This window comes from Geospiza fortis, unplaced genomic scaffold (assembly GCF_000277835.1).
Source record: "Geospiza fortis unplaced genomic scaffold, GeoFor_1.0 scaffold206, whole genome shotgun sequence".
In the NCBI taxonomy this organism is placed as follows: Eukaryota; Metazoa; Chordata; class Aves; order Passeriformes; family Thraupidae; genus Geospiza; species Geospiza fortis.
Window position 1 is genome coordinate 9718119 of NW_005054311.1, and position 9491 is coordinate 9727609.

Below are 9491 nucleotides of genomic sequence, written 5' to 3' on the forward strand. Positions count from 1 at the left end.
GAGCAGTTTTCAGCTCCCCAGGCACTCAGCATGGATCCTGGCAGACTGCAAGAAACCTTCTCACAATCCATAACAGCCCAGAGGTTTTAGTGGTGGTTTATAGCATATTTTTTCTCTCTTTTTTTGTAGGTCTTAAAAAAATATTACAAATGGGCTGTGTACAAGAAGCTTGCATGAGTCTTTGTAGGGGAATTTTCACTGAGCCACTTCACTGAATACTGCAGGGTCCAGTAATAACAAAAAAGGCTTGGAAAGAGCATGAGCTCTTGGCACCTATTCTGCAGGTGAGACTTTTCTACTTGTCATAAGCAGTTACCTCTCTGGGACTTACAGTGTTTTCTAATGTCATTTTGAAGCAAAAACTCTGTATTCAAGCCTTCTGTCATAGGACATGCAGACTCATTGCACCTGTACTCTTAAGACAAGTTTATCCCATGAAGTGCTGAACAACTGTATCTTTCCGCAGAACTGGAGCTGATGACTCTAAAAACCTCAAGAAATGTCTCTGTTTACTGCAAGACCAGACAGCACATCATAAAAACCTACCCTCCAGGCTTTCTGTAAGAGGAGGGGGAAGTCTTTATCTTCTGTCACAAGAGGGAGGTCAAAAGGACCAAGCAAGTGCCAGACCAAGTCACTTCTGCTGTTCTAGGGCTCATTTTCAGAGAAAGTAGGCAGGCACACAAATCTCATTATGCGTTACGAGGATCTGTGCAAAGGCTTCTTGTGCGCTGTCTTAAAACCATACCCCTAAGGGACTCATTCACAAAGGGATAGAAGGAAAGGAAATTTGTATATTTTCTGGAAGCAGTAAGACATGACATGCAGCACGGTTCTGGCTGATTACAGCATGCCTCAGGTGAGCTGGGAGGCACGAGGCTGCCAGCCAAGTGATCTCAGCCACCCAAGAAAGAGAACTTCACAGAAATGCATTGTGTGGCATGTCTGATTGCTGCAAAGAAAAACACTCCAACTTCATTCACATTGGCATGGCATTATTGGCATGACTGTTCCTGGCAACCTATTGGAAAGTTTCATTTGCATCCAGAGTTTTGAAGGCCATTTCATAACATTAAACAAGAATAATGCTGAAAATGCCTAGCTTATTTGCCCCTTGACACCAGTGTGTAAGCCCTCATTGAAGCCCTAATGAGGGGTTCTCCTTGGGTTGTGTTACTTTCAAAATAACCCCTGCACACAAGCAACATAAGCTACCTTTCCTCCCTGCATAGGGTGTGGCAAGAGTAGCCAGATGAAAGTGGATAAAATACATTATTTTTCCTGTAGCCTCAGTAATCAAGATGCAGAGTCAGTTACTGGATCATTTGACTTCTTACTGAGCTGGGAAACCTCAATCTGCTATCACAAGTGCCTACAAATAAGAGAGATATTGAGTCGGTTTCCTCTCCTGGGAATGTAAATGAGGAGCAAGAATAACGCTCTTGAAACAGTGTAAAAACAGTCTCTGAGGAGAACCTGGCTCTTATTTCTGTGTGTGTGTGTTCATGCTGCTGGAAAAAACAGTTTTAATGCAGAGACCTGCCTAACCTCAAGTTGTAGTGAAATTTCCCAGGGCCTCCAGATAACTCCCAAAGTCTTGGGAAATTCAGTTCAGTCAATGCAGAAACTCAGTTTGCAGTCAATGATGCTGTAAGAGCTGTGGTGGCAATGGCAGCAGCTTTGCAAGCTCTGAGCTCTCAGATGATGGGGCAGTGACAAAGCAAACCTTGCTCTGGAGGAACTGCTAAAAAGACAACCCTCCGGTTCCTGGGTATTCTCTAAATGAATTGGACTGTGAAGGACAGATTATTGTCCATTCTAGTTCAAAAAACACAGCTTTTCCCCTCACTCCTGTAAGCCACAATCTTGACTTGCTTGATAGCTCTGTATTCCATCCCTTCTCCCTCTTTCTCTCTGCTTCCCTCCCTACTCCCAACAAAAAATAAAGGGTGCAAATAATAGAGAGGGAGGCTGCTGGAACTGTTTCAGGCTTTTCTCTCCCTTTTCAGTGGGGGGTAGGTCAAGTTGTCTTGTAATATATGTAAACCTAAGAAAGAACAGAGTTTTGCCTATATGCTCGGCAACAAAATTTAAGTAGATTTATGGCAAGTATATACATTTTACATTTTCCACAGAAACAGACAATTTTTCTTTACGACATGTGAGATCTTTTCTAGCTACACAAGAAAAAAAACAAAACAAAACAACCCACCAAGGTGCTTTTCCACCTGTGTGATTTAATTTTCAGTGTCTCTCGTTCTGTTAATGTGATGAAGCAACTTCTTTGCCATTTCTTCCTTTCTTGTTTGTGAAAAGCTGCGATGTTCGGCAGTCAGAAAATGAACATCATGGTGCAAAGAAGAAAGAGCCAAATATTCGTCCTTTTCCACAAACTTGAAATTGTAGCAATACCAAATATTTCAGCATTGGGACACATGGTATGAAGTAGAACCCTGTAAGATGAGTGGTGTGCTGTAGATAAAAGATGCTGTAGAGATGAGGGTGGTATCTAGCAGGGGCAAAAAAAAAAGGACGTTGATAGTGGTGAGTGGAGGAAAGCCAAATCTGTGCTTCACCTGAGATGAGTTCAGGCTTTTCCCCCCACCATGTAAATCAGATACAGTCCTAAATCCAATAGAAGTGCTTCACAAATATACTTCAGTGAGCACTAATGCCAGTGTCCTTGCTTTCTAGATTATTTTCTTCCATCTTCCTGGCATTATGTCACATTTTCAACTAATTACAGACAATGTAAGGTGGGAAGGTGAAAGCAATTATTTCTTTGCTTCCAGAAATAGTCGGAACTTTACCAGTCATATATAAATGGCAGCAGTGGCTTTTAATATTTTCCGTAAACAAAATGTTGATAGTGTCTTCAAGATGGCTGGAGGGGAATGATCACTCAGGCTTAGATTTTTTTGGCACTTCTCATCATAATTTTGCCAGAGTACAACTGACATCCATGCTTATCCAAATGATGGAAAAGTTTCTTGGTCCTTGAAAACTAGCTGTACTGTACCAGAGAGAATACATAGAATGGTGCTGTTCCAGTGCTTTCGTATCTGCCACACTGTAAGTGGAAAGGCTGAACAGCCCCCAGTCCTGACACTTGTACATCAGGCAATATGAACCAAGCTCTGAAGACAGGCATATGTGCTCTAAGAGCCTGTATCACTCCAAGAAGATACTGTTTCAGAGTCTTGTGGGTGACTTAATCTCTTTGTTCAATGCTGTATTTTAAAAAAACATCAACCCTAACAGTCCAGTTCTCTGTCCCATGGTTGCCCTGGTTCTGTGCCTGGCAGGCTGGCTTTGCTCTGAAGTGCACCAGCTCTCCACACCTTGTATATTCTAATGCCGACACTGATCTTCAATAAGCCTTGCTCTGGCCTTCCAGTGAAAATATGCCAAAATGTCATAGGTTTCCAAATGAAATGCAAATACTGAACTTTCTGAAATTTACTGATAGTATTTTACTCCTTTACTGCATCTGAGCTGTACCAATGAGGCACATCGGAAACAAGGGTTTAAGATTCCTGACAGCAAAGGTCTTTGCACTTGCCACTCCACAGGTGTCTCAGCTGGATGGTCTGTGGCACCTTGATGATCTTAAAGGTCTTTACCATCCTAAATGATTCTACAGTTCTACCTCCCATTAAGACTATGAGTCCTCTGCTTGCTTGCTCGCTCAGCACAATGAAAAAAAGCAATGAAATACTCGAAGTCAGGTCAGACTACCTTTTGTCATATGTAACTGTTATTACATAGATGTCACAGCAGAAGGTACAAAATAAATACCTGGGTAATGGAAACCATTTGCTTTGCCTTTAGCCACAGGCATCAGGTCTGATTTACTTGTGGCTGGCAGCTAAGAGAGCAAGGGAGAGCCAGGTCCTATAGCCAGGCTCACTTTTACTTGCTCAGAGATGGGAAAAGATAGCCACAGTGGAAGCTGCTCCAGAGGAGATCATCCTATTTTTCACCCACGCCCTCTTCCTCATGTTCCCCTACTGTTCTGCCAGAGCAGGGAGATTTAGCTGAGCCTTGAATCCACACTTACACACTGCCCTTTCATCATTTGGACCTCGGTGGATGTACACAATCTGGAGCAGTCTTTGCTCAAGGCAAACAAAGTAAAGGAGGAGAGTGACATTTCAGTCTTTCATTGCAGAGTCATTCAGGTCACTCACTGAAATTATAGACACCAGCTCCAGCAATGTTAACGGCCAACTTTAGATTATTAACCATCCTTTTGATAGCAGTACATTTATGGTGCCAGTGCACAGAGAATCCCTCCAAATTACAGGGTGTCCTAATGCAGCCGGTCAAACCACATGGACATCTAGATGCAGTAAGCAGTGTAATTAAACCTGTTTTCTCATTTGTACTTTCCTAGTAGCACTCAAAATACACTCCACTACTGGATGCTGCTCTTTGCATCAGGCTATGAAAAGAGATAAGAGTGAAGGGTGCCTTAACAATAGCTCATTAAGAATACATCAACCATTTTCTTTTATTGCATTATTTATGTTTTAGGTGATAATACAACACTATTTCCAGGGCAAAGTGCACTCAAGAAGCATATTGGCCTGTAGGTGGTTTCATTTGATTAGGTTTAGAAGGGGGAAAGCTACAGCAATTTCTTTTACCTGCTGTTATCCTGAAAGACCTGAGTTTTTTCTTACTCTCATCAGGCCATATATTGTCAATACATTTGAGATACACCAAACTTCATTAGCCCTTTCAGATGCTTCTGGGAAAGGCAGTGACTTTTTTTTTATCCCCTAAGGCTCTAGAAATTGTTCACTGCAACAATCACTGGCATGCCTGGTAGGATCCATTTTTTAATATAATGACCTTCTGCATACAAGCAAACAAACATGAAGAGGACCTAAACATTTAGATCATAAAACTGATTTCACACAAAGGAGTCCATGTTAAAAGAACCCTCAACCAAAAATAATAATAATACAGATAATGGTCATGAAAATGTATTTTCATTCCTTTAATTGTATCTTATAGTAAGTCAAACACTCTGTTAATTACAGTCTTACCTAATATTTTTCCTTTATTCTCTTACAGAGCCGTTTTCACTGTCTAATGCTGCTCTGCTGTACATTTTAGTACATAGGTAAAGATCCAAGAATAAATTTTGGCCCTGACCATGGAATATTTACTCAATCTGAAATGTAAGTAAAAGAAATTAAACTGATAACCAGAAACTGTAAAAGCTGAGAATTACTTACTTATTTTAATGCAGCTTCAGTCTCTTTGACTCTTTCTGTTGCTTTTCTGCCATAAACAATATTAATGATTATTTAAAAAAACACAAACCCCAACAACAAAACAAAACAAAACAACAACAAAAAAACCTCAAACCAAAGCAAAACAAAAAAACCCCACCCAAATCTGGGAGGTGCAGAAGTAATAGAAACTATCAGATATTCCAAAGAGAACCTGAGAGAATTTAGGTTGAAAATGGAGGCTATGGCACAGAGTGTATGCCAGGTCTGCTCCTTGTTATGGAGAGGGACTCTAACAGAGTTCACAGGGTGTGAATGGATCCCCATGCCTGTGTGTAAGAATTAATTAAGAAACAAGACAAGCAACTAGAAAGAACTGCTCCTCATACTCTTTTAAGCCGTGAAAGTGTCCACTAAATATTCTTACTGTGAAGAAGAATGGCATCTTAATACTGAGAAAGCACTGTTTAAGTGATTAATATAAAATACAAATACCTCCAGTGACTGAAAGAGTCTTGTAGCTAAAAAAACCCCAAACCACAAAATCAAAAAAACATGGGCAAAAGATTTCTGATTTTCAAAGTAATAGAATTAGTTTGATTGTGTATACTATTCACTGCCTTTCTGAATTACAGATCACTGAGATCTCCATCCAGAAATGCAATGTACTGGTATTCATCTTGTCGATGATATATACTCAGAGGGCTATTTCTCTAATTGATGGCTTCATCATTCAATTCAAGATGCATAAGGATAGCTATTGTTATCTAGCACTATCATATGTTCCTATTGTTCCACACTTCTCTCCTTGTCAATAGCATCCAAGATATCCTATCTAAATCTTCAAGATAGCAAAAGAAAGGTGCATTATTTGTTGACTCCACACATTGCATTATTAAGCATTTGTGAACAACATGCACATCTCCCCAGTGACATCTTTAAGTATTCAATTAAAATTGGACGAGAGAGTACACCAATACGAATAAGTACTCAGTGATATGAAGGCTTTGCATTGAATTCTTAAATTATTCTAATACAGGTGCTTGCCAGCAGGCACTCAGTTAAAATCAGGACAGTGATGCGAGTGTGAGAATGAATGGTGTATGAAAGGGCGGAAGGTAGATTGCTTTATGGTGGAGTCATGGCAGAGGTTTGACAGGAAATGCTTCTCCCAATACAGCTAAGCAGGGAAGGAGAACCCTATTATATGGATGAGCAGGACCAGCAGTGGCATCTTGTCATTCTAACTTGTATAAGTAAGCAAGCTTAATTGCTCCTTGTCTTTTCAAGATGACTTTCCACCAACAATCTCATTATCACACACATGTGTTTATTGCACATGTTTGAGTCCCTTCATGCAGACCTGAATGCAGTGAGGAGAGCAGCAATATTACGTTATCCAGTAACATTGTTTTCCCTTTTTTTCCTTTTAGCCAGGCGGATGTGACCTGCCTTCTCCTTCTGCAACTAACAGGGTGACCAGAGGCAGTGGAATGTACACCAGGAAAGAATAGAACCAGAGGGAAAGCAAGCTGTCAAGAGAATAGTGTGCTGAAGAGGAAAAATGTAAAACATGACTTCTATTTCCCATGATTAATATGTAAAGTTAACATGTTTGTCATGGAATATATTAATATTTATGTTTTCCCATTATGTAGATCTTTTTTTATATTACTTATTAGAAAGGGATACAATCACAATGATGGGGCAAGAATGCCACTTAAAAATTAGGTGATGCCCAGTCAACATAATATAACCACTACAGTGTCATTTCTGATTTAGATGTGGTGATATCAGTATAATTGCCACTGGGAAGAAATTAAAATGGCTGTTAATGATAAATAAAATGACAAGAAGGAGGATCCTCCTTCACATATAATTCCAAGCAAAATACAGCTGCTGAATTCCTTGAGCACTTGGTGCTGTTCATTGATAAAGAGGAAACAAGTAGGCTTTGTGCAGCTGCATGGACATAAGAGCTGCCCTGTCCTTTCCCAAGCCCAAATGTAGACACCATACGTCTAAAAGATTTCACCCTCCTATTTCCACTCAGGGGAGGTGTAATAGTGAAGCTCACTTGAAGTGACTATTAACACTATTCCAGCAGAAAGCACTGTACATAACAAAGAGAAAGTTAAGCAAAAAGAGGGTAGAGGCAGGGAGACAACAGTGCATGTGGATACTTTACAAAACCTGCAAATATTCCTGCCTTGTCTCTGTCATTATAGGCAGTCTTAGCTCACGGATCAAAAGACCTTCATACATTTGTTTTATATCATACATGTGTCAAGAATGAGCTACACAAAGCATCATTCACCCACTGCACATGGCTTGTTAGCCTAGTCGAGAGCATCTTTCAACTCATTCACACATTAAAAGCCAGGAAACCAACATTTGATTACTAGTTCTAGCATTAAGATCAAAGACCATATCTTCCCATCTGTGAAAAGCAGGAGCCAAATTGCTTTCTCCTCTTTCTGTATTTACAGAAGTATTGAAGAGTCAAAACACAAAATCAACGTTGTACTCCACATCCCATGAATAACACAGTTCCAGCCTATAAAAACACAAAGCAGCCACTATAACTTACATACATTTTCTTGGAAAGAAGTGTAAGCGAATTTGTAGTCACATCTTCACAGTACTCCCAGTCTGCAGTTGTCCAAAGCTCAGAGTGGCTTAATCCACAGGTGTTATCCTAGTGTATAAAATTACAACACCTCTTAAGAGGGAAAATACCATATACCTGCCATTTACTCTTCTCTTGATATCTTCAAAATCAGATGGTGGTGTTAAGGTTAGATTAAATCAAAGCACCAACTTAAAATCACAAAAACTGAACTGAAACAGGTGGGGTAAGTCAATGTTATTCCATTGTCACAGTTAGGCTTTTACTTACCTGTTGGTCAAAGAAGCTTGAAAATATAAATAAATAAAAATCAGCCTTAACCTGGAGAATAATATGTCCACTTTCAGGTGAAACTTATTTGTTGATTCAGTTCTAGAGAATGGAAATTCTTCTGCAGGGGATTTACTCTTAGGCACATATAGCCAAACCATAGCAGGGCAGTGAAAGAAGAGAGGGTAAAATAATGAATAATGTGTAGCATGCTTTCTAAAACATGGCAAATTAACACAGAAAAGACTCTAGTGAAACAGCTGAACCACTGACCTAGCATTTTGAGATACACAGGATTTTTTTTTTTTTGGTGGTGGTCTGTTTTACTACACAGCATGTGAAAGGAGTGCAGAGCTTAGCCAGCCCCCAGCTAATTGCTTTGGCTCTTTTGCATGAAGATCATTTGCTGACAAATTGTTACAGACACATTTAGGCACAAGTTTTTATAGGATGCCTGGTGCTCTTTATAATGCAATTAGCGTTATTTAGTATACATGTTTTCTTACGCATTGTTGTTCTTTCACTGGCAAACAATAACAATGAAAACTGCACCCTTCAAGTGGCTGAATCCTTCCTCATGTTTCCTGGATTTGAGCTGTCTTTTGGGAGCATAGAGTCATCAAAAGAAAAATCCTACCTAATGTTTAGTAAAGACCGTTTTATTTAATGTCTGTTTGGGAAAGTTAGAAGAAAATGTGGGCTGAAGTTGATCTTACTCTTTTGCCAGCTTTACAAAAGACACTAGTTTATTTTAGAAAACAAAGAGTTTTGATCTGCTCCAAAGGAGCTGCAAAGAAAAGCCTTCCTATGAGTTCACATATTGGAAGACTCCTTGCAGTATTTACTCAAGCATGCCGTGGATAGGTAATGAAAAATCACCAATTCTGACATCTACAAACCTCTGCTCACCAGCAAAGTATCAAGGGGGCACCAGGTCTGCATCTCTTCCAGCAATGGTGAGGTTCTCCAGGCAACAAGTTCTCCATGTATGTGTCCTTTTGTGCAAGACACACCCCTACCATCAGGTACTGCGATGGTGTTACATGCCTGGTCTACCTTTAAGCCATGCTGACGTTCACGTGCAAGGTATCCCTCTCTTGTAGCAGGGAGGACCCAGTCTGGAAGCGCTGAAAACTAAGTGTTCTGAGCACCTGCCTGAGATGCAAGCAGGGAATAAACTTAAATTCATTTATTCCAAGGTGATTCAAATGCACACATTTTAGGAGGGTCCTAACCACAAAAATATAAGGACTTTTTTGGAACAGGGATATGCCTTTTTAAATTAAACATAGCAAGATAACTCAGACACCCTGTTCTTGACTGGCCATCATAATCTCTACACCTGAAAG

At 40.0% G+C, this 9491-nt stretch overlaps 1 long non-coding RNA gene across 1 annotated transcript; it reads left to right on the forward strand.

Annotated features, from left to right (window-relative positions):
* On the forward strand, positions 1 to 6896 carry LOC115947723. Its single transcript, XR_004081575.1, has 3 exons — positions 1 to 284; positions 5083 to 5189; positions 6677 to 6896. It is a non-coding gene; the product is annotated as an uncharacterized LOC115947723 (long non-coding RNA).
* The last annotated feature ends 2595 nt before the right edge of the window (positions 6897 to 9491 follow it).